The sequence below is a fragment of the Staurois parvus genome, unplaced genomic scaffold (assembly GCF_062004578.1).
Source record: "Staurois parvus isolate SC_StPar_1 unplaced genomic scaffold, SC_StPar_1.0 ptg000556l, whole genome shotgun sequence".
NCBI classification, from domain to species: domain Eukaryota; kingdom Metazoa; phylum Chordata; class Amphibia; order Anura; family Ranidae; genus Staurois; species Staurois parvus.
In genome coordinates, this window is record NW_028318352.1 from 729,601 (window position 1) to 755,747 (window position 26,147).

Below are 26,147 nucleotides of genomic sequence, written 5' to 3' on the forward strand. Positions count from 1 at the left end.
ACAGAGGTAATAGGGGAACTGGCTTCGTTAAAGCTTAACAAAAATTGGGTCTTGATGGTATTCATACCAGAATTCTAAGAAAACTTTGAGGTATAGTTGTTGGACCATTAACATATTTTTTAAATCAATCTCTTCTGGACAGATAATATTGTAAGAAGGGTGGCAAGGAAGAAGCTGGCAATAACAGGTCAGTGAGTTTAACATCTATTACAGCCAAGTTAATGGAATCACTCCTAAAAACAAGGATAGTTAATCACTTAAAAACATACAATTTGCTGGACCCAAAGCAGATGCGTGCGGGCTGATAATGTCTGTGTAATCTGATTACATTTTTTTACATTATCACTAATATATTGGACCAGGGTGGTGCTGTGGACATAGCCTATCTTGATTTCAGCAAAACAGTTGATTATGTTGAACTCATACAGTTCCACATAATGATCTAATAGAAAGGTTGTACTATCTAGGACTTAACCTTTAGATGGTTCAATGGCTTTTCAGTTGGCTAAAGGATAGATATTAGAGTGTGGGTGTAAATGATGTTCATTCAGAACAGAGACCAGTCACTAGTATCACAAGGTCCTGTTCCTTTTAGTCTGTTTTTAGGTTTTACAACTAAAAGTTTGGTGGGCAAGGTATGTCTTTTTTGCTGATTTCAATAAGGATGTGCCATAGGGTTGATTTCCCTGAAGGTGTCTGTAACATGGAACATGATTTGGAATTCCTGGATGATTGGTCAAGGAAATGGAAACTGCAGTTCACTGTTTCAATAAATAAAATAATGCACCTAGGGAAAAAAGAATCCCTTGATAGATTACAATATTGGGCGTACACTGTTGGCAAGAACTACAGAGAAAAAACATTTTTTGGATGTACTTATTTCCATTGACCATAAAATGAGCAAACAGTATTGCCAAGTGGCAGAAAAAGTTTAGTTTTCTAGGAATTGTCACTAGAGGGATCACCAACAGGAGGAAGGAGGCCCTTTTTCCCTTATATAGGTAATTAGTTAGACCTCATTTAGAATATTGTGTCCAGTTCTGGAGACCTCACTTACAAAAAGATATTAATAAGATACTATACTGCCAAAAGTATTGGAACACCCCTCCAAATCATTGGATTCAGGTGTTCCAATCACCTCCACGGCCACATATGTATAAAATCAAGCACCTAAGCATGCAGACTGCTTCTACAAACATTTTTGAAAGAATGGGTCGCTCTAATGATCTCAGTGAATTCAAGTGTGGTACCGTAATAGGTTGCCACCTGTGCAATAAGTCTATCCGTGAAATTTCCTTCCTACTAAATTTTCCACGGTCAACTGTTACTGGTATTGTAGCAAAGTGGAAGCAACTGGGAACAACAGCAACTCAGCCACGTAAAATGACAGAGCGGGGTCAGCGCATGCTGAAGCGCACAGTGCGCAGAAGTCACTAACTGTCTGCAGAGTCAATAGCTAAAGACCTCCAAACTTCATGTGACCTTCAGATTAGCACAACAACAGTGTGTAGTGAGCGTCATAGAATGGGTTTTCATTGCCGAGCAGCTGCATCCAAGCCTTACATTAGCAAGTGCAATGCAAAGCATCGGATGCAGTGGTGAAAAGCATGCCGCCACTGGACTCTAGAGCAGTGGAGATGTGTTCTCTGGAGTAATGAATCATGCTTCTCTGCCAATCCGATGGACATGTCTGGGTTTGGCGGTTGCCAGGAGAACAGTACTTGCCTGACTGCATTGTGCCAAGTGGTGGAGGGGGATAATGGTGTGGGGTTGTTTTTCAGGGGTTAAGTTTGGCTCCTTAGTTCCAATGAAAGGAACACTTAAGGTGTTAGCATATGAAGACATTTTGGACAATTTCATGCTCCCAGCTTTGAGGGATTAGTTTGGGGATGGCCCCTTCCTGTTCCAACATGACTGCACCAGTGCACAATGTAAGGTCAATAAAGATATGGATGAGCGAGTTTGGGATGAAGGAACTTGACTGGCCTGGACAGAGTCCTGAACTCTACCACATGAGGAACACCTTTGGGATAAATTAGAGCAGAGACTGCGAGCCAAACCTTATTGTCCGACATAAGTGCCTAACCTCACAAATGCGCTGCTGGAAGAATGGTCAAACATTCCCATAGACACACTCCTAAAGCTTGTAGACAGCCCTCCTAGAAGAGTTGAAGCTGCAAAGGGTGGGCCAACTCAATATTGAACCCTACGGACTAAGACGGGGATGCCATTAAAGTTCATGTGCGCGTAAAGGCAGGTGTCCCAATACTTTTGGCAATATAGATATAGTATAGACAGGCAACATACAATGATGGAAGTTCTGGGGGATAAACATCTCAGGGGAGACTTCAGAAACTTAACATGTACAATCTGGAGGAAAGAAGGGAACGGAGAGACATGATTGAAACCTTAAATACATAAAAGTGATTGTAAAGGTTTAATTGTTTTTATAAAATATATGTCATACTTACTTGCTCTGTGCAAGGGTTTTGCACAGAGTACCCTGGCCTCCAGTGCTCCTGTCTTATCCTCTTCTCGAAGTGCCCCCATAGCAAGCTACTTGCTATGGGGGCACTCATGCAGACTCGATCCCTAGCAGTAATGTGTGCATCTATTGACACACACAGTGAGGCTCAGCCCCACCCTCTGCTCTCTGCTCACAGGATTTGATTGACAGCAGCAGGAGTCAATGATTCCTGCTGCTGCTGAGCCTCCTGTGAGAAGAAGGAAGAGAAAAGCAGCGCAGCTGCAGACAGGCAAAGCGTTGTATCGAGATCAGGCTCAGGTAAGTATTTAAGAGAGGGCTGGGAGGAGCTGACATTGAAAGGTTTTTTTACTTTCATTCAGAGATGCATTAAGGTAAAACACCTTTTATCTTTACAGCCACTTTAAAGATGTGAATAAGGTTCAGGAGGACAGTATTTTCAACATGAAGCCACAATCCGGAACACAGGGACATGATCTCATACTAGGAGGAATGGAGGAATAAAGTTCAAAACTAATCTTAGAAAGCATATTTTACCGAAATAGTAGTTGCTGTTTGGAACAAACTTATAGCAGAAGTAGTGAGTCAGTCAACAGTAAGTGGATTCACACATGTTTGAGACAAACATAGATTTATACTCAAAGAAGCTAACACAAAAAAAACAGAAATATATTGTATATAAATAAAACAAATGGGGCAGAATTGATGGACCACTTAGTCTTTTTTTTCTGCCATCACTCTTCTACTTTTTATTCTACACAGAAGTTAGGAGGAAAAGGAGAAGTTCAGGAGCTTGTGTAGGATATTAAAAGTAGGCAGAAAAACCCAGTAAAATCATTTGTAGAATACAGGGCCATTAAGTAATGGATGTGAATGGATTATATTTATAGAATAAGAATATTATTTAGTGTAACTTTAAAGGCTGAGGGTTTTTTACCATGATGCATTCTCAGCAACTCCTCACTGCACATGGAGGCAGTAGTGGGAGCAATTGGCTCCTGCTGCTGTCATTCAAATCCAATGAGGAGGGAGTGGGGGCCGGCTGAGCTGCGCTGTGTGTGACACAGACATGCAGAGACCGGCTTGGGAGTGAGCCTGCACATTTTCCCCCATAGTAAGTACTTGCTATGGGGGCAGACACTGAAGAGCACTAGTGGTGGACTCCAGTAGAGGAGGTTCGGGGCCACCGTTTCACAGAACAGGTAAGTATAACAAGTTTGTTATTTTAGTAAAAAAAAAAAATAGCCTGCAGTAACCCTTTAAGTATTTTTTAAGAAGCTGGTCATAGATAGGACCTCAATTTGGATATGAAACAATGGTTCATCCTTGTTGTATTTCTTAAGACTGTGACCAACATTGTTACACCAGTTGCATTGGGAATGCAAGGCAAAGAGCCTTGTTTCCTATAATTTAGGCTATTGCGCTACATCTCATATACTGTATGTCAATTGTTTCCTATCAGGCCAGTTCACGCTGTGGTGTGGTGGCGTGCACACAAAAAAAACTTTGGCACGCAGTACTTTTTTCAGTACAACACAATCTACCACTTTACAAACACGTAAACATTGGTATTTAGTAAGATGACAGTGGTGCCTATCTGCTGTAACAGGCTCTAACTGAATGGAATTTAGTGTGCTGAAGTACTGGGTATCAAACATTTGAATAAGGATCATTATTGCAGAATAATCAGGCATTTTTTAAATGAAATGTGTAGATTTTAAAAAATAAAAATATCATCTGAACTTAAATTAATGACCGCACTTATAAAATACTAGGTACCAACCTAAAACTTCCAAATTGTCTTGTCAATATTTCCTTCAATATTGAAGGAAAGATGACCCTAAAAGCTGACCCTCTGCAATCTCAACAGCCAAGTAGTCTTGCAATTATATTGTCTAGGTTAACATTAACCTAATCATCAAGCTTGCACCTTTTATTCCCAAGGCTACATTCTTTATATGTTTTTGGCTAATAAACATTTTTTGGGTAATAGACATTAGATGTTTTCCTTACCAGTGTGTGCATAAACATACATAATCACAGCAAGCTTTCATGTCTTTGCACCATACTGACCTGGAAAAATCAGCAAGGTCAGCAACACTTCTCACCTAAGATTGTAAGCTGTGAATGCCTGCTTACATCTGAGTATACCCATACATATTGTGATCATCAAATAAGTACACCTTCAGAATATCAGCTCATGGTGTAATAGCTTCGGGAACACTACTTCACACAGATTCCAGAAAGACCTGCAGATCATAGTGTTAATGTTCCCCATGAAAAGCACAAAAATGGCTTAGGTAGGATTTGATCTAAAAATATTTATTGGAGCTCTTCTGCATGTCACAGAACTATTATGCCATTAGCTTTCTAATTAATTCCCAATCTGTCACGATCAGATATAGTAGCTGATGAAAAATAGCTACAGTGTGAGTGAATTAATGCATTCCTTTAGGACCAGCAGAAGATGTTTGTTTTGTGAAATACCCAAGATATAAAAATATGTGTTATTTGGCTGGTGGGAAATGCAGTGTAGCTGTAAATAATTTGCTCTTTTACAGGTAGCTACATTTGGCACCAACACACTTCACATATGCCGTATCAGACAGTAAGTACAATCATGCATGAATATTTTTATGCAAAAAATAAAATGATATAATAGTTTTTACCTACAAAAAATAAATTGAATTTTTTTATTCCATGTAAAAAAATTATACATTATCTGAATATTTGTATTATTTATCTTTTGCATAATTAAAGGATATGTTCACCTTTTGGTCAAAAAGAATAAATGCACATATTTTTCCAGGTTATAAAAATGTGCATTTATTATTTTTGGCCAAAGGAGCCTGGAAAGCATTGCAGCAGCGATCAGTAGATTGCTGATGCCATGCAGGTCTCCTGCAGACTTGTCAGCATATCTGCTTGCCATACAGTATGTACAAGCTAGCAGATATACTGACAGGAAGCTTCAATAATATAATCCATGTCAGAATTTTTTTTTTGCCATCTGTGTCCCATAGTGGAGATTTCCTTTCACTTCTTGTCTCATAGCCAAACAGGAACTCCCTGCAAATGAAGGGAATCCATTTGGGTCCCCCAGGTCACCAGAACTAGTGTTCACCTTGGAAGATTTCTCCTCTGTTACTTTTCTAGGAACAACCTAAAATTTGGGATTTTCTTTTACTTTCGCTTTCAATGAAAATGATAAAGGACAAATAGAGAAGATTAAGCTCCCTAACAGGGGCACCGACAGCAATAAAAACCTAATAGGCATTCTAAGCCTGTTCCACTCTATAGTATAAAAGTTTTGCCTTTAGTTATACTTTACCCCAGCATATGCAAACTAATAGTTTTTTTTTTCCTAAGGATGATTTAATACAGAAAAATACTTCTCTGAACCCTGATCCTCCAGTGCTGAAAAGTGGGCCCGCAACATCATCACATCCAAGGCAGGACACATGGCGACTGACTCGAGAGGAAGAGAGGCTTTGGGGAAACAGTTGTCACTACCAGAACTGATGGCAAAGGAGGATACGATTAAGGATTAAGGGTATTGCACATCCATTTTGTTTCAGTGAGTCAGAAAATATTGAAGACAACCAGGCAGCTGGAATTCTTAGGAGAAAATCAGCAATGACAGCCACTATATTTCTCTAACTTAAGGGTTTCTTTCATAAAGACTTGAGAGTGGCATATGCTAAATATACTTTCCTTAAAGGAATTTAAAATTATGTAGGGTTATTATATTGTTAAGTAGTAAATTATGAAAGTCATGTTGTTGCATTTCAGTAATTTCCTTGAAGGCACTGCAAGGCAGGGTATTTTGTAGAGCACTATTACATTTTAATCTGCAATACCAGATTTGACCTACAGGTACAGATGAAGTGTGAAATTGTGGCTAAAGTTCCTACATCATTGTAAAATTCCTACTGTACGAAAGGGCAGAAGCAGGTGAGAAATTGTGTTTACATTTAATGATCTTCATAAGATCAGTCCATTATGATATATCATTTATGAACTCTGTGATGACAGGACAACTGATTAAGATATTACTGTACTTAGGGAAATTATAATAGGTTGTGGTAACTTTTATATTAGTTTTTTTTTATTAAAGAGAAGTGTGGGTTTTGAATAAAACAAATGTACTTACTCACCTAGGTGGATGCAGCATTAATTCTGTGCTGCCTCTACACCGAGAACTGAGTGATCAAAGCCTGCTGATTGCTCAGTTCTCAATCTTCAGTAAGCAAGGAGCCATGACTGTCAGTCACCGCTCGGAGTTCTGCCCCTCTAGGACTCACTGGAACTGGTGGCAAAAACAGCTGACTTAGGCTCTCAGCGGTGTGCTGAGAAGCTGTGCCAGCTGTCAGTCCTGGCATCTGGATAGATCCCTCCAGAGTCTGGACCATCTGGGTGGCATCACTTGACAGAGGACTTTAGCCCACTGTCAGCTGAAGAGGGGTTACAGGAGTGCAGAACTCAAGTGGACTTGAGATAAAGCACATCACCAATCAGGGTAAAGAGCCTCTGACGTTGGCTCTTGATGTTGGCTCCTTACCATGTGATCAGCTGTGTCCAACCAAAGGTGATCACATGTAAACAAATGCCGGTAATCAACATTTCCTTTCCTCAGCGCTGTGACTGTCTGAGGAAAGGAAAGCAGATAACCAGCTTTCCTGTGAAAGGGGACATTTACACTGATAATCAGGACACTGCACATTGGTGAAAATTTACTTATTTGCTAATTTTTTTAACAGAAACTAAGAAAAAGTTTTTCTTCCAAAGTTTCAATCTTTTTTCATTTGTTTAGGAAAAAAAAAACCCAGTGGTGATTAAATACCACCATAAAGAAGGCAATGCTCCACCCCCGCCCCCGTTGGCTCACAAAGAGAATGTAATATTTTGTATTTATCTGATGAAAAAAAAAAAGCAGACTACGTTTAGTTTTTAGTCCTGACCATAATATGTAACAAAAGAAAACAACACATAAAACATGTACCTGTACACAGTAAGATAATTCCTGTGTTCACAAAAGCGATTATTCTGCCTTCTTTGTTCATGGAACAAAATGGCAGTACCCACTGTGTGTAGGTGAAGACCCTTTTCAAAACTAATAGAAATGCATTCTATAATAAAGTTTTATTTTGAAGTCTCAGTGAGAAAAGGGCTCAAAGACTGCCACGCAGGCACTTTCCAAGCCTTTACCTTTCAATATTTGGGTCTTCTAAACTATAAATTCAATCAAAAACATTTCCTATAATTATATAGTTGACCCAAGACATAAACAGATTGAAATGCTCACTAAAGCCATCACCAGCTACAGTTTTAAAGCTTTTTAATACTTAGTGTTCTTATATTCACTTTGCCATTGCTTTATGCTGCAGGCGTTTGATGAATTAACCCTGACTCTTTGAGTTCTTATAGGCACTCTTCTCTCTTTTCCTTCAGGCAACAGATTTTTTATATCATGGTTTTTGATAGAGATAATTTTCACATTTTTACCCCTGCCCTTCTTAAGAAACTACTTGTTTTGTTGACACGAAGTTGTTGCACACATCAAGTCAAAACTCTATCTTTTCTACTGTTTAGCCTTTGCTCTATGTTTTTTTGTTCTGAAGAGTTTGCCTTTTTTAAAGGCCTCACTAAGACCTATACGCACAAATTCCTTCCAATCATCCTTTTTGCCAAGACCCCAAAAAACCAGGCACTGCTATTCCCTATGTCATATCAAAACATATGGAGTTTTGCAAACTGGTAGTTAGGTAGAAAATAAGTTTGACCAAGCAAATGGCTAGAGAATAAACGATTGGTTTAATTGGATATGGATTTTTTTTTACCTAGTCACTGCTGTTGTCTGTTGTAAGTGTAATCCAATAATCCAACATTGCAATTCCCACCTTTTCACTCTAGTGTTGAGTTACAAAATAAGATTTTCATAAGGTTTGATTGTTCAGAAATAAAATGACTACAAAGCCTACTGTATGTAATATACTGTATATAAGCTACAATGAAGAAAGCTATAAATTCTCACATTCTCACTGTAATTGTATCTTTTTGTAACTATTCATTTTCTCACTTTAATTTTTTGGCTCTTTTAGAAAGAAAATGAAACAGAATGAATGAATAGTAATCATATATTTACAATGATCCATAAAACCCATGTTTGGAGTAAAAAATAGGCCCCTGCATGTACCTTCATTGATCATATATGTTGTACAGTAGAAACTGGGACATTCATCATGAAAACCTTGACTTGGAGCTTGGAAATCACAGTTTTTCTACACTCTTACAATATAAGCCTCTCTACTGGTTACAGATGCTATGCACAATGCATTGGTAGCTCTGTTATTGCATCCATCACAACAGAATGTATTCAGTGCTAAAATGCACACTTGGAGTGACATCCAAAACCCTGTTAGTATTTTATTCCGATCTTTACTCTATCAATGCCATGGGAAAGCTGACATGTATTTGAACATCCATAATAACCTTTCATTTTATGAAATAGTGCAGTTACAAATTTCCTGCAAGATACTCTGATATAGAAATGTACATTTAATAATGTCATAGGGCCCATAAATTCCTGCCTGTGACAACTGTCCTCATTCTGTAGCATTTTCCTTTCACTTTCAGTTGCATCTTCAGGACAGGAAGTGAGGGGAAATGTCCCCAGCAGGATACAGACAGCAATAAATAAAAATTACATGGTTTTAACGTTTCCTTACTTTATGCAAACCAAAAAAGATTTGGCTATAAAAACACTATATGTTGGTACATCAATGTGTAAATGTGAGAGGACATTTCTTAGGAAAGACCAATGACAATGTGCAGATATACATATCTTAAAGTGGACCTTTTATTAAGTCATCATGAATTCATTTCTTATGTCACAATATATAGCAGAAGTATAGTTTTTCAAAAAAGATTTAATCATTAAAGCATCTCTGTTGTCAAACTAAAAATGAAAATAAACACTCTGCAAGAGAAGACTATAAATACTTACATTTTCTGCCAGCCATGCCTCAGATCTTCACTCTCTTGATGAGCAAAACCACAGGCTCTTCATAATCTTCTGGGTATATTGGATGTTTGTGTCCCCACTGCCATTCTGTGGTTGTACTCTCTGGCCACTACATCACTAGTGTGCACCAGAAACACAGTACTGACATAGCGGCAGGAACTTGAAACCACAACTCACAGCAGAGGACATGGACATCTGACATACCCAGAAGTGTGTTAAATGCTGAAGATTCTGCCAGTGACTTTTCTCCTTAGCATAGGCATAGGTGGCGGGACAGGTTATATAGTCTTTATAAAGTAATAGTCTTTTTCTGAAGAGTGTTTTCATTTACTTTTAATTTTTATTTGGCCAAAAAAGTTGCTTTAATGAGTAAAGGTAGAGATTTTTGGGAAAATAATAGAGGAACTGTCAGGATAGAAATATGAGCACTGTTATTGCTGCCATGTTTTTAAAGGGGCCACCTCTGTGCCAATGAATTTGAGACTTGATGGGCATGCTTAATCATGATCTGTGACTCACTAAGTAGTGAGGGATGAAAAAGGATGAAAACCTCAAAGATTACAACTTTAAAAACAAATCAGCAATGGTCACCCCCATATTCCCCCCCCCCCCCGACCTGCTATTTAATATGCTCCTAAAAAACAAGATCTGGTGAGGGTTGAGATGTATGAAGACAATCCACAAAAACATCAACATCTGGTGTTTAGGAATTTTCATAAAACAAGGTCTTTGTTCAGAGTGTGAGGTTACTAAAAAGAGGACTAAGTCTATCCAAACTAATACTGATGGAATAATTCACCCAGTTACCTCCCTTATATATATATAAATCGTGACTTGCAAAGGATGCCATGTGAGTAAAATGTAATTTTAGTTCATCTTTCATAGACGAACTGTGAAAGACAGTGAAATGAATTAAACCTGTATTCACTTTAAACAGCCAAACACATGCAAAAACCTACACCTGATTTTAAGTAGACACAGATTTTCTTCCAGGGGAGGACTGGGGGTAAAAAAAAAAAAAAAGTTGAAACAGTATTTAACCCAAAAACAAAAACGTAATTTTTTTCACCTGAGATCCTGCCAGTAATACACTTCCTGAATTACGGTGTCTGCATTCTGAATGAAGTTGTGAAGCAGACACCATAAAAAAGCCCAATGAGGTGCAGCAAGGTGTTGTCATATGGTGACCAGGTTTTTGTGGCATTGGCGAAGTAAAGGCTTCTTTCTGGCAACTTGACCACGCACCTCATTTTTGTTCAAGTATTGTTGCAATGTGCTCCTTTAAAACAACCACACCGTCTTTTTCCAGAGCAGCCTATATTTTTTCTGAGGTTACCTGTGGGTTTTTCTTTGTATCCCAAACAATTCTACTGCCAGTTGTGGCTGCAATCTTTCTTGGCTGACCTTGGCTTGGTATCAAGAGATCCAGAGTTTTCCATTTCTTAATAAGTGATTGAACATTACTGACTGGCATATTCAAAGCTTTGGATATCTTTTCATATCCTTTTCGATCTTTATAAAGTTCCATTACCTTGTTATGCAGGTCTTTTGACAGTTCTTTTTCAGCTCCCTATGGCTCAGTATCTAGCCTGCTCAGTGCATCCATGTGAGAGATAACAAACTCATTGATTATTTATAAACAGACACTAACTGCAATTTAAAAAGTGACAGATGTGGGAAATTATCCTTTAAATGCCATTTCAACCTGTGTGTGTCACCTTGTGTGTCTGTACCAAGGCCACATATACAAGGGTATGTAAACTTTTGATCAGATCCATTTTGGTGATTTTGTTATCATTATGATTTTTATAAGGAGCCAAGGAACTATGTGATAATAAATGGGTTTATATGATCACTATCCTTAAATAAAAGACATTTTTGGCATGATCAGTTATGTTTTCAATATCAATGCCAAAATTTCACGATTTCTGCCAGGGTATGCAAACTTTTTAGCACAACTGTAAATATATATATATATATATATATATATACACACATACACACACCATATTGGTAAAGTATTGGGAAGCCTGCCTTTACACGCACATGAACTTTAATGGCATCTCTGTCTTAGTCCTTAGTGTTCAATATTGAGCACCCTTTGCAGCTATAACAAATTCAGCTCTTCTGGGAAGGCTGTCAACAAGGTTTAGGAGTGTGTCTATGGGATTGTTTGACCATTCTTCCAGAAGTGCATTTGTGAGGTCAGGTACTGTTGTCGGACGAGAAGGCCTGGTTCGCAGTCTCCACTCTAATTCATCCCAAAGGTGTTCCCTTTTGGGTTGAGGTCAGGACTCTGTGCAGTCCAGTCAAGTTCCTCCACCCCAAACTCACTCATCCATGTCATTATGGACCTTGCTTTGTGCACTGGTGCAGTCATGTTGGAAAAGGAAGGGGCCATCCCCAAACTGTTCTCACAACAATTGGAGCCTGAAATTGTCCAAAATGTCTTGGTATGCTGACACCTTAAGAGTTCCCTTCACTGGAACTAAGGGGCCAAGCCCAATCCCTGAAAGACAACCCCACACCATAACCCCCCACCTCCACCAAACGTTACACTTGGCACAATGCAGTCAGGCAAGTACCATTCTCCTGGCAACTTCCAAACCCAGACACGTCCATCAGATTGCCAGACAGAGAAATAGGATTCATCACTCCAGAAAACATGTCTCCACTGCTCTAGAGTCTAGTGGCGGTGCACTTTACATCACTGCAACCAACACTTTGCATTGCACTTGATAATGTAAGGCTTGGATGCAGCTGCTTGACCATGGAAACACATTCTATGAAGCTCTCTATGCACTGTTGTGCTAATCTGAAGGCCAGATGATGTTTGGAGGTCCTTAGCTATTGACTCTGCAGACAGTTGGCGACTTCTGCACACTGTGCGCTTCAGCCTGCGCTGACCCCGCTCTGTCATTTTACGTGGCTGAGTTGCTGTTGTTCCCAGTTCATTCCACTTTGGTATAATACCACTAACATTTGACTATGGAATATTTAGTAGCAAGGAAATTTCATGGATGGACTATTGCACAGGTGGCAACCTATCACGGGACCACGCTTGAATTTACTGAGCTCTGAGAGTGACCTATTCTTTCACAAATGTTTGTAGAAGCAGTCTGCATGCCTAGGTGCTTGATTTTATACACCTGTGGCCATGGAGGTGATTGGAACACCTGAACTCAATGATTTGGAGGGGTGTCCCAATACTTTTGGCAATATAGTGTATATCTACAGGGGTTAGACAAAAAATAAAAACACTACATGATCACAAAGTGCAGATATCAAAAACAGCAAAAAAAAAAATCCAAACAGAAAATAAAGCCTTGCCACGTTAGGCGTCTAACTGCAAAAAGAAGATCCTAACTACTTGTTGAGATACAGCCTACCACTGCTCAGACACTTGGCATTCATACAGAGTATCTCAGAGTCCATAGACTTGATATCACCATAAAACTAAATGGTTGCTCCCCAGTCTGTCCTGCACAGAAAGCTGGTTCCAGGATGGAGCATTCCCCCTAAGCAGCCTGGGAGTTTATAAAAAGCCCAGAGCCCTTAACCTGCTACAGCTAAGCTCATTAACCCCTCAGTGAGCCAAACAGGCTCACTACACAGCACAATAAGAAAAACCGTCAGTGTACAGCATGAATCTGCCTCCCATCCTGGACACATCCCCTAGTTCTTCCTGGCCTCCTGTCATGTCACATACACCCCCCCCCCCTTGTTTAAACCCTGGGGTTGGAACACAGGTTGCCAAGCATGCATGCACTCGGGACAGGGCATACTGCATTCCCCATTCCAACACCGAGGCAGTGTTTTACAATAAAACTAAATTCATTAATGGCCAGGAACCACCTATTCACTGTCCTATTGGTCTCTTTATTTTGTGCCATCCACTTTAATGGATCATGATCAGTTATCAGTTAAAATTGTCTACCCAAGAGATAGTACCTAAGAGAATCTAAAGCCCATTTTATTGCTAAACATTCTTTCTCAATGGTGGCATAATTTTCTTAATGGGGCTTTCATTTCCGGCTGAGGTAAATAACCTGAGACAACACAGCTCCTAACCCAACATCTGATTTAAGGCCTCAAAAGCTGCTTCTGCTTCAGGGGTCCACTTGACCATGACAGACTCCTTCCCTTTTGTAAAAATTGGTCAGGGGAGCAGCCTGTAAGGAAAAGTGAGGAATAAAACGTCGGTAATAACCACCAATTCCCAAAAACCTGCTTCTTGTTGGTGGGGTGTGGCCAGCTTTGTATAGCTTCAATTTTGTTGACCTGGGGCTTTATCAGACCTCTCCCAATGGTATATCCAAGATACTTGCCTCCTCTAGCCCAATGGTATATTTTTTTGGATTGGCTGTAAACCAGGCATTCCAGATAGAATCTAATACTGCCTGGACTTTCGGTAAATGTGAGTACCAATTCTCGCTATGGATGATCACATCAGCTAAGCATGCCACAGCATAGGCTTGATGGGGCCAGAGGGTCTTATCCATTACCTGTTGAAATGTGGCCGGAGCATTCTGCAACCCAAATGGCATCCTCCGATACTAGAAATAACCCTCTGGAGTTACAAATGCAGTTTTTCCTTGGCTCATTCAGAAAGAGGAATCTGCAAATATCCTTTGGTCAGGTCCAGTGTTGTCATATACCGGACTGTCCCTAGGTGATCAATCAGTTCATCTATGTAGGGCATGGTATAGGTGTCAAGCTTAGTGATTTTATTCAGTTGGTGAAAGTCATTACAAAACAGCCAACTTCCATCTGGTTTGGGCACTAACACAAATAGGACTGGACCAGTCACTATTTGACTCCTCTATAACCCCCAGTTCAAGCATGTTTTTTATTTCTTGGTGAATTGCCTCTCACCGAGCTTCTGAAATACGATATGGTTTCAACTTGACCCTTTCTCCTGGTGGGGTAATAATGTCATGCTAACTCCCAGACACCCACCCAGGGAATGCTGAGAATTTTTCATAATTGCGGAGCTTCCTGTTCCTGAGTTTTTGATAGAATCTCCTCTACCCCGACCTCTGGGATTACCACGCTAGGTGGAACGGGAAGCGGGGCAGTCTCAGTGACCAAGTATTCCCTATCCTTCCAGGGTTTTAGCAAATTCACATGGTACACCTGCTCATGTTTTCGTCTTCCTGGTTGGCTAATTTTATAGTTCACATCACCCATTTTTTGCAATATTTCATACAGGCCCTGCCATTTGGCCAGGAAATTTACTTTCAACCATGGGGATCAACACCAACACCTTATCACCAGGTGAAAAAGAGCAGATCTTAGCCCCACAATAGTAAATACTTTGCTGAGCCAACTGGGCTTGAGCCATATGTTCCTTCACAATAGGCATTACTTATGTAATTCTGTCTTGCATTTGGGCCACATGTTCAATTACACTTCTATGAGAGGACTCTCACTCTCCCAGGTTTCCCTCACAATATCCAGTAGCCCCTGTGCATGCCTCCCATACATAAGCTCAAAGGGGGAGAACCCTGTGGATGATAGGGGGACCTCTCTGATCACAAACATTAAATAAGGTAGTGGACAATCCCAATTCTTTCTGTCTTTATAGACCACCTTCCTCAACATTTGTTTTAACATTTTGTTAAACCTTTCCATGAGCCCATCTGTCTGGGGATGACACACTGAAGTACAGAGTTGTGTCACCTTCAGAAGTTTGGAAAGTTCTTTAGTTACCTTAGACATAAACGGGGTGCCCTGATCAGTTAGTACTTCTTTGGGAATGCCTACACGGCTGAAAATATGAAATAGCAATTGGCAATTGTTTAGGCAGCGGTGTTTCGGAGAGGAATTGCCTCTGGGTAATGGGTGGCATAGTCCATTATCAACAAGATGTGTTGGTGCCTTCTAGCGGACTTTAGCAAGGGGCCAACCAGATCCATGGCGATCCTCTCAAAAAGGACCTCAATGATGGGCAGGGGAACAAAAGGACTGTGGAAATGTTGCATTGGGGCAGAAATCTGACACAGAGGACAGAAAGAACAGTACATTTTCACTTTCTTAGTGATCCCAGGCCAATAGAACCTCTGTAGGATTCTGTCTCGGGTCTTTTCAGCTCCTAAATGTCCCCCAAGAATTTGCCCATGGGCCAGTTCTAAGATCAATTTTTGGTAATATTTAGGCACTATCAGTTGCTCTATGGTTTCCTCTGCCCACTGTGACACCCGGTATAACAGTTCCCTTTCTATGATGAAGTATGGGAGAGCAATCCTCTTGTCGGGGATTCACTAATTCCCCATCTATTTTCACTGCATTCTCCTGTGCCCTTAGTAATGTGGGGTCCTTCAATTGTTCAGTGGCAAAATTTCTCTGTGTACTTCTAAGTCATCGAACACTAGAGGTTGCTGTTCCACTTTTGAGGTTGTAGGCTCCTTCCTAGGCCCTGCTGTTTACCCTGCTAATGCTGACAAGGGAAACTCAGGTGAATCCTCACCCTCAGAGGATTCCCTAAGAGAACCTTCAGGCTCTGAATAAACGTTCAAAGGGAAATCTGGGCGATTCCAGAGCTCCCAGAATTTTGGGAAATCCCTTCCCACAGTGGCGTTATGTGGTAGTTGGGGAACCAGACCCATCTGATGACACAGGTTACCCAGGGTGGTCTCAAAGGACACTGTTACCACTGGATACTCTTGAGTATCCCCATGAACACAAATGACTGCCAGTTTTCTAGAGTGCAAGGTTTTTCCTGTTACCAGTTCAATTTTTACCAGGGTAACCAGGCTTCCTGAATCCAACAATACAACAACATTTTTACCTTCAATACACATTTTGCATAATGGTTTTTCATTTCCCTTTACAGCAGTGTAACAGTTGCAAATAGGGACTGCAATCTCTCTGTAAGAAAGTCACAGTGCATTGGTTCATCAGTACTTGAACAATCTGCTGTTACATGTCCCTCTTTCCGGCAGCAGTAACAGATTATCCTGTGGGTTTGGCCTTCCAGGCCACTCTCGCCAGACATTAGAAACAGTCCCCTTAGTACCTTTAGTTCCCCCTTTGCCATTCTTTCCATCCCCATCCCTTGGTGCAGTCTTACTCGTAGCTGGGGATGGTCTGGTCTTGGGGTGGAAAGTTCATGAGTCCTTGAGGGAAGACGTAAGATTTTCGATTGCTAGGTACCTTTCCATAAGGTCCACAAGTTTGTCTTCTGTTTCCGGATCTCCATGACTATCCCATTTCTGCAAGGTAGTAGGGAGAGTCCTCAGAAACTTGTCCATAGCTACCAGTTCCACAATCTTTTGGTCCAGACAGCGTTTCTGGCTGCAACCATTTCCTGGTCAAATGAATAAAGTCATACACTTGGGATCGGGATGGTTTTCCCAGCCGATAACTCCAATTGTGTACCCGCTGAGCCCGAACAGCCAGGATTACACCCAGCCATGCAAACATTTCCATTTTTAAACGATCATAGTTCTTGGCCTCCACAGGCTTGAAGTCAAAATAAGCCTTTTGGGACTCACCAGATAATAGGGGGGCCACTAGTCCAGCCCACTGTTCTTTAGGCCAACTTTAATTTTCAGCTGTCCTTTCAAAAGTAGTCAGAAATAACTCAGGGTCATCATCTGAAGTCATCTTTGGCAACAGGTGACTCGCATGGAAAGATGGTATGTTACCAGAATCGCTCCCACACTTGACCTGCTGCCTCTGCTGAAGCGGTTTCATGATGCCCGCAAGATGGTACTGGTGTTTCTGTTCCTGCAGTTTCAACGATTCCTTATGGCAGGCCTCTGCCTGTTGCAGGGCTTGCTGCTGGGCTGCAAGGCTCTCTTGCAAAACTTGCTGCTGGACTGCAAGACTTTGTTGTATTAATGATTTGCATTTACCAGAGCAAGCTGTCTCAGCATATCCGCCATGCTGGTCTTACTTCACCTGCCCAGCAAACCTTCACCATATGTGAGGAATTAGCTCAGTAGTGGGTTGTGCTTGACCCCCTGGATGAGTCAGACCACTGTGAAAGAGGCACAGCACGACAGCAGGATCTTGGTGAAACAAATTGTGCTTTATTTACAAGGTTGGTGATCACAAAGTGCAGATATCAAAAACAGCAAAAAAAACAAACATAAAATAAACCCTTGCCACGTTGGGCATCTAACTGCAAATGCAGGATCCTAACTACTTGTCAGGATAGAGCCTACCACTGCTCAGACACTTGGCATTCATACAGAGTATTTCAGAGTCCATAGTCACATAGACTTAATCTCACCATAGTAGTAAATGGTTGCTCCCTAGTCTGTCCTGCACAGAAAGCTGGTTCCAGGATGGAGCATTCCCCCTAAGCAGCCTGGGAGTTTATAAAGCCCAGAGCCCTTAACCTGCTACAGCTGAGCTCATTAACCCCTCAGTGAGCCAAAGAGGCTCACTACACAGCACAAAAAGAAAAACCGTCAGTGTACAGCATGAATCTGAGACAAATGTACCTCCTATCCTGGACACATCCCCTAGTTTTTCCTGGCTTCCTGTCACTATATATATATATATATATATATATATATATATTTGTTTATTTTTGCTAGTTAGAACACCAGTTCCTACACAAACCTATGGCATGCAACAGCATGTTGAGGAAGACACTTCCTGAATTAGCATGGCTTATTTATCTTGTTGGCCTGATAGGAACATATTTATATGTATTCACCACATTAATATTATCTAATAAATTTACCTTAAAGTGTTAGGAATTGCCCAGTGTGTAGTCTCAAGGCTTGGCAGTTATCTAATATGAATACATACATTGAAAAAATGAGGTCTTCATGTAACAGCCATGATATTCAAAGAACATATAATAACATTGTCGCTGGGTTTATTAGAAACAACTAACCAATATAGGATGTTATTCAATTTTATTTTTCATATACTCCACCAATTTCAATTCAGCTTCATGTACTGAAAGTTTCAGCACTTTTTTTTCAGAATAACCATCTTAATCTAGCAAGCATAAGACTGGCATGTCAAGATGTATCTCCAGGCAACTGCCAAATGGCTGCACATATGTCAGCTTGACCAAATATAAAGTGTTCCTCTATATACCTTTATAATAGGAAAAGAACATACAGTATTTGCATAGGTTAGTCCAATGACACCCCCCACCCCTCCAAATAGATGACTGTTGGCTGCACACTGCACCAAGGAAGTCATGATTCCTTCGTTTCGCATGTGCAGCTGAGAAATTGTTAGACATCCAGTTTTTCTCAAAGCTGACTCAGTGATCAGATATCATAATCTTTTGATTTGGCATGATAGGCCAAGGTTTTTTCAGAACAGTTTTTTCCCCAATTCCCCATTTGCTACAGCGATACATATATTTGCTTTGCTGCTGACATAGTGGATATTCTGTTCCCATTAGCAGTTTATTGTTTTTATTTCCTTGTATCATTGCTTAGCTATTTAGACCATCACATCTGGCCTAATAGACTGTACATGTGTACAGAGTGGTTTCTGCACACGGACCTGGTAATATGTTGGTTAACATTTCTCATTCCCCATCCTCCTCAGCCCAAAGATACCCTGATAGTTGTATTTTAACATTAAACAAACACAGCAAGATCCTTCTCTCGACCCCCTCCTCTTCCTCATGGCTTGCGTTACAAATTGTACATTTAAATTGCTGGCAGGATTCATTACCTTCTCCTCTCTGATTCCAGCCATGCGGAAAATATTGCACTGGTGAAGCACAGAGAAAGATGAAAACACTGAGAGTGAGGAGGGAAAAAGGAAGAACAAGAACACTGAAAAGCATGTGTGTTTGTGTATATATATATATATATATATATATATATATATATATATATACATATATATATGTGTGTGTGTGTGACTGTGTACAAACAAATACAATATATGTGTGTGTGTGCGGTTAAATAATACATATATATTAAGGCATATGTATTTATTGGCTATATGCAAGTGTTATTGTTTCAGCATCATTTGTGTAAAACATAGGAATATTCCACATCAATGTATATCTTTTTATGAATGTATGAATGCATTTTGCATTAATATTGTTAGCTATGTGAATTAAGGTATTGTCATGGGCCTGTTGTCTGTTTGCTTGCCTGGGTTTTTTCTTGGTGTTCACGTTTCCTCCCTTTATTCAAGAATTTACTAATACATTAACAGACTTATACATATGGAAAATATTGCTCAAGTCATTATATGTGTTTGTATCAATGTAGAAGAATCATTAGCTCATGAACGCCTCTGTTACTTGTGAATGGTCAGGAGCTGATGTATATATGTACTGGCCTTGGACTTGTGAAGTGTGATGCACACAGGGACACTGAACTGTAAGTTCCATAGGAGCAGGGACTAATGTGAATGGTTCTAAGTTCCCTCTTAAGGGATGCAGAATACTTTGGCTTTGTATAAATTAATTAAATAAATAACAAACTTCACAAATCTTTCAGTATCTCATTACATTCTGTGTGGATTACATGGATTACAACTAAAATAACCCAGGGATTTTCTTTTAAATGAAAAATCACATCTTGTTAATGCTTAAAATTATTACAGCAAAATTCTAACGATTCATGTTTTATCTTTTATCTGTCTATCTATTGATCACGTAAACAAAATTTTAATAAGAAAAAAATATCTGACCAACTCTTTCATGTAATTTAAGAAAGCTATTTTTGCAAAATATATCATGAACAATAAACATGCAGTATATGCTGAAATTCTGTAAAGAATAGCCTTTACTCCCTTGGGTAGCCCTGTGAAAGGTGTGAGAGTTTCTGTCTTCCAAGCAGGGTCCTGTCTTAAAAGAAATATATGCAGAGTGAGAGGGAGGGGAGAAGGTAGCTGCCAGTCCATTAAACTAGTGAATTAATTATCTCATTAATGGGGCATTCTTTATCCTACGGACAAAAAGATCAGGAATATATCATGTTAACTTTACCAAAATGTTTGCACCTACAGGCAGGGTTAACACATTCTTTACAGAGATATTCACAGTAAATATATACCAAGACATACAGGTACTGAATGTAACAATGGATGTTACTCTCTAATCGTATGTACTTTTTAGTGGGTATCTGCTATTGGCATTCATATAAAATACAAAATATAATATTTTCTATGTAATATTCAGTATTTAGTCACACGAGAAATGCTGGAAAATGAAAGCATTTAAGCCTTTGTATAATGCATTTGCATTTTCTAAATTGTGTTTGTGTTTGTGCAGCATTTCAAGTGACTTGATGGGAAACATACACTTCAGCAGAATAAAAAATGCAGCATGCTTATACTGTAGAGCAGTGCTGATAGGCAAAGAGCAAAAAACAATAGCAACAACCAGGTTCAGTTTACCTGGAATCAGGTCGTTGGAAGAATGGTTACTATTATGATAATGATAAAGAATGTTATTAATTTATGGATCATTATTGATTACTTTGATTTACATATTCATTGTTTACTAATAGTGCAAAAAAGTTAAAATACAATTCCATTTTATTATTTTTTTTTACATTTGCCAATGCCTTTCTGAGATATTGCTATAAATCACTTCCCTTTCACACTCTCACACTTACCCTGTCCATGTCACTGTGCAGTTACACTGATGCTCATTCTCTTGCAAATGTCCTCTCTCTTCTTGGTTGAATGACATCCAGTGTCATCCTCATATTTATGTCCCTAATCATTAAATACTCCTCCTGCAGTCCTCCAGACTACAGACAATGTGCTATCATACTACCCAGAGCTACTATGGGCATTACTAAAAGCAGGTAGATATCTGCTTAGTATTGCCTACTGTAGCTGTTTGATAGTGGTCTCCCAACCATGCACAGACCACTCTAAGTATAGAGCTCTGCATTTATACATGCACTTTTCATTTGCTTTATGTGTATATGAGTGTGCATGTGCTGGATTGTCTATTGGAAAGGTATGAAACCCACAAGCACACAGGGGCGGACTGACCATTTAGAAACTTGGGCACTGCCTGCGGGCCCGGGGTCAGTAGGGGGGCCCCATGAGATGCCCTGGTACTTTTTTCATAGGCTTTTTTGAGTTTGGGCAAGGACACAGGGGCCCCATGATCCCCAATTGCCCGGGGCCCTATGAGTTGTCAGTCCTCCCCTGCAAACACTTCAACTAGTTTAGCCACCCCAACAGCAATTGCAGAACATTGCATAATGGGTATTGAATTACTAGTTAGAAAGCAGTGCTGCATGTTCAAATGTGTAGCACAAGCAGTCTTTGCTTACTCATCAACACTTGCAATGGGGAGGAAGAGGTTGCGGTTGTCAAGTGACCACTACTTTTACATTGATTTCTAAGTACTTGGACACTTTAAAGTGGAGTTCCAGCTGTTTTTGTGTTTATTAAAAGTCAGTATCTACAAAAGCTGTAGCTGCTGACTTAATAAAAACACACTTACTTGTCCCAGAATCCAGCAATGTTCTCACCCGCGCAGTCCCTTCTCCACTTCTTTCCTCCACGATGCTGGCATCTCAACTGTGGGCACCAGGCTGTGACAGCTTCCGGCATGTGCGAGTTGCGCTGTGCCTCCTAATTGGTCTGGTAGTCTCCTGGGACCTGTGAAGGTTCCTAGGAGACTGCGGGAGGCAGGAGGGAGCTGAACTTTCAGCTCACTTTGCGGCTGCGAACTGAGCCGTCAAAACCAGGTACCCGCTCACACTTCCCCCCCAAAATGTGCCAAATATGGCAGTGGAGGGGGAAGGAGGCAAATAAGTGGCGCTTCCACTTTTGAGTGGAACTCCGCATTAATTATAAAAAGTGGTGTGATAGGTGAGGAGAGGGTTGAGAAAATTAACTACACAAATTCTGGAGGTGAGCTTTGAAGCTGAACTCCAGCTTTACCTTTACTCTTGCATGGTTGTACAGGCTCCTCTCCTGTACTAAGATTGCTTATTCTGATTTTACTGCACACTTTTTGCTTCTCACAGTGTGCATTAGGAGCTGCAGCAAGTCAGCATGCATCATCTAGCACTTTCTTCCCTAGCCTTGGCCTGCCGTATTAATTCATTGGATTTCAGTTATTTTAATCATGGAAGCTCAGCATTACATATGGTAATTACCTAGGACATTCTGCATGTAAATGCAATCTGCCTAGGAACTCCTACTCCCCCAAACTGAAATCCACTCTCCATTTTCATATTGGATAACTCCTCTCAAGAGCCAGCCCACTACTTGCATTAGGGCCGAGTAATCTTGAGAGAAGTACTGACGCAGGATATTGTGATGTTTTCAGAAAGGTATGTATAGCACCTTATCTGTGCCTCCCACCAGCCATGCTCTGTCTGCATTGCATAGGAAAGCACAGAGACCTACAGATGACATAAATTAGAATATGTAATTAAAAAGTAATGGTTTTATTTAAAAAGGTCATTTGCATGCTGGTGGGTGGTGGTGGTGGGGGTAATATATAAGTAGATTAAACTTTAGCTTTTAGAAGTTGTCAAAAGGGAAGCAAATATGCTACTTAAAGTGGTTATAAAGCCTTAAGATTTTTCACTTTAATGCATTCTATGCATTAAGGTGAAAAATCTTCTGTGCTATACATTATCCCTCAGCACCCCCCCCCCCCTTGTTCTTACCTTTTCTGATCCAGCGATGTGCACGAGAGTACTAGCTCTTGCCGCTGTCTCCCTTCTTCCTGGGCAGATTGATGGGCAGTGAGAGCCATTGGCTCCTCCTGCTGTCAATCCAATGCTGTACTGAGGGAGTGGGGGGGGGGGGGCTGAACCACTATCTCCGTGTCAGTGGGAGAGAGCCCGCATGGGTGCCCCCATGGAAAACTGTCTGGAAGAGTGGCCAGGAGTGCCGGCAGGGGACCTCAGAAGAAGAGGATTGAGGCTGCTTTGTGCCAGACCATTGCACAGAGCAAGTAAGTATAACATGTTTGTAATTTTAATTTAATAAAAAAACAAAGCTTTAAAGCACATATAAATAAGCATTGGACTTATTCAAAAGGCAGCAGGGAACTGTGCAAAGACCAACAGTAAATTAACAATGGCAAAGATGTGCCCACAGGACAGCAAACAAGTTTGTGATGGAAAATACTATAAAAATGTTACTGAGGTCCACAACAGGTCCACATAGAATTACAAAGGGGCTTCCTTTTTTTTTAACAACTGCAGGATTTCAAGACTGATAAAAATATATTGTGGAAGTCCACAATCTAAGAGATTGAATGTAATAGTGTACTCACTATCATCAGTCATATAATGGCCAAGTTGTACATGACTTCATGGGTGACTAGTTACATTGACCACTTTAAGAAAATGTTATCTCCCTGTGAAATTGTTAACATATTTGTAATTCTTTTTGGACAGTTCTGTAATCCAGGCCTGCCCTGCAAGCAGCATATTTAGGTCTTAGATTGCAGAAAAAAAGACTGGTTAAAATATACCCCAGCTTGGACACTGGGCAATTAAAAAAGCTACATCATATTGGTGAAGTCATCATTCTACTGTATTCTCCTATTGGGATATTCAGTGCCAGCAAATGAGCACTGCAGCAGAGCTAAACTACTGCTTAGTGATGTTCCTCCAGTCTAAAATTTGCTGTGCAGAGGATTGCAGAGATGAATATCAAACAAGAATCAGATATTTACCTTCCGTGCATTTAAAAATATGTTTAATGATGTTTCTGAAGAATACACAAGTACACTGAAGCCCAAGATTAGCTTGTGTAAAAAATAAAAAAGCATAGTTCATATGTGCATGCGTGCACGTGTGGTAGGGACTGTAAGCTCTTTGAGGGCAGGGACTGGTGTGAATATAGTACACTGTATGTAAACCGTTGTGATATTGTTTACATTATATAAATGTCTGTAATAAATAAGAAAATATAAATAAGAAAATAAATTCACTCCACTATCTATTAGTCACCAAGGGCACATCCACATTCTTGATTCACAGGAGAATGCTGCAAAGAGTGGCACCGCATCATTTCTTACCAAACACATTGGTAAGGCATTTTCATAAAACCTATTCTTAGTTTTCATGTTTTCAATTACCATCTTCCTTTACTTTCCTTTTGCTTAATACCCCTAAAGGCTCATTCACACTTGACTAATTTCTAACTCTTGCCAAATGCCCCTATAGCATTTGACATGCGTTAGACAGGTGTTTGGAAAGTGTTTTTAATGCTCCCCAAATGCTTCCCAAACGCTCCCCAAATACCCTATGAGCGTTTTTGAGGCTTTTGATAGGCATTTTCCAAGCGTTAAAATCGCACCACAAATGCCTATAATAAAATGTAATGGTATTGACGCTTCGCAAATGCCTCACAAAAGCCTTGCAAATGCCCCGCAAATGCCTGCCAGGCATTTGAGGGGCGTCACCATAGCCTTGAATGGGAGGCGACAACTCCTCCTGACTCGACATGAGATGTCAATTTTGCCTCAACGCTATACAACGCTAATGCTTCAGTGTGAGCAGCACTGTGTGCTGCCATGTGTAGGATTTTCATAGGCATTTGAGGAGCGTTAAAAACACCTCCCAAATGCCTGTATAATGCCTAGTGTAAGCTTAGCGTAAGTAAGACATATTTAAAGTGTATTTCCGTTTTTGAAGTCAAATTCAAGAAAACCCCACTATATGTTTGTTGTGTGTTCCCATTTACAAAGCATGCCTACATTTTAAAAAATATTTCTTACCTTTTACATGTTTTTAAAGAGAGATTCTTATGGCTGACTGCAAGGTTTTCTTGAACAATGCTAGTGTAAGCCTGTCCCAAGTCTGTCCTCATTAACATACAATGCAAGAAGCCCAGCCTCTACACCTTTAACCTATTGTGGCTGTTCAAAACTGGGTACAATTGATAAAAAAGATCTGCCTCATAAACAAAAAGAAGTACCTTGGTATTTCTTGCTGGAGGGTCCAGAATAGAACATCTAAAATAGATCAGCTGCAGTTTTTCAGTTAAGCTATGTGTATAGGAATATGTCCCAATTTTGCTTCAAAAGTGGAAATGCACTTTAAGATAACTACTGAAAGAGGTGACATGCTATGGGTTATTGCACTTTGTAATCATTATTGCTCTTTGAGCTGCTGTATCCAATGAAGCTAGTGATTTGTATGAATATACAGCAAATATGTGTCTGCTTTAACTTTTAATCATCCTAAGTGGAATTGCAAAAAAAAAAAAATCCACATAACCTGACAAGTTGTCTTAAAGAAAGTTTTTTTTTTGCAAGTATACAGCTTCCATTGTTTTCAGACGGGTTGTTCATGATGCATAGCTCGTCTGATTAAGGCACGATTTCATTTACATATTACAAGTCTCTGCAAGCCTGTCTCTTCCCTTCAGGGTGAATATTGTTGATATGGCAATGCAGTGCCCCCACTTGCCTTTGTTTAGAAGGTGTTAAAGGGAGCTCTGCTTCCAGAAGAGAAATTAAGGAGAGCCTACAATGTGTGTAATAGCGCAGGCAGAGGACACAGAGAAGTCACTGAAATCAGCTCTCAGTGCTACAGCACCGTCATTACTTCTTCACAACCTTACTTATCATTGCTTGAAGCCCATTTAATCAATGATTTATTTAATGTTAGGTTAACCCTCTCTTGTCTGCTCTGCAGAAGCTTCTCAGATGTGCACCTTCATTGCTGTGATATAGTATGCTCATTTTATTGTTTTAGC

General features: G+C 40.1%; 1 long non-coding RNA gene across 1 annotated transcript in view; it reads left to right on the forward strand.

Moving 5' to 3' along the window:
• Positions 1-19,940, forward strand: part of LOC149450960 (uncharacterized) — a 40,704-nt gene extending 20,764 nt beyond the window's left edge. The window contains exons 3-6 of the long non-coding RNA XR_016315176.1: positions 5,047-5,093; positions 5,855-6,038; positions 6,362-6,439; positions 19,187-19,940. This is a non-coding gene — a long non-coding RNA (uncharacterized LOC149450960). The remainder of the gene's footprint in view (positions 1-5,046; positions 5,094-5,854; positions 6,039-6,361; positions 6,440-19,186) is intronic.
• Positions 19,941-26,147: the final 6,207 nt, after the last annotated feature.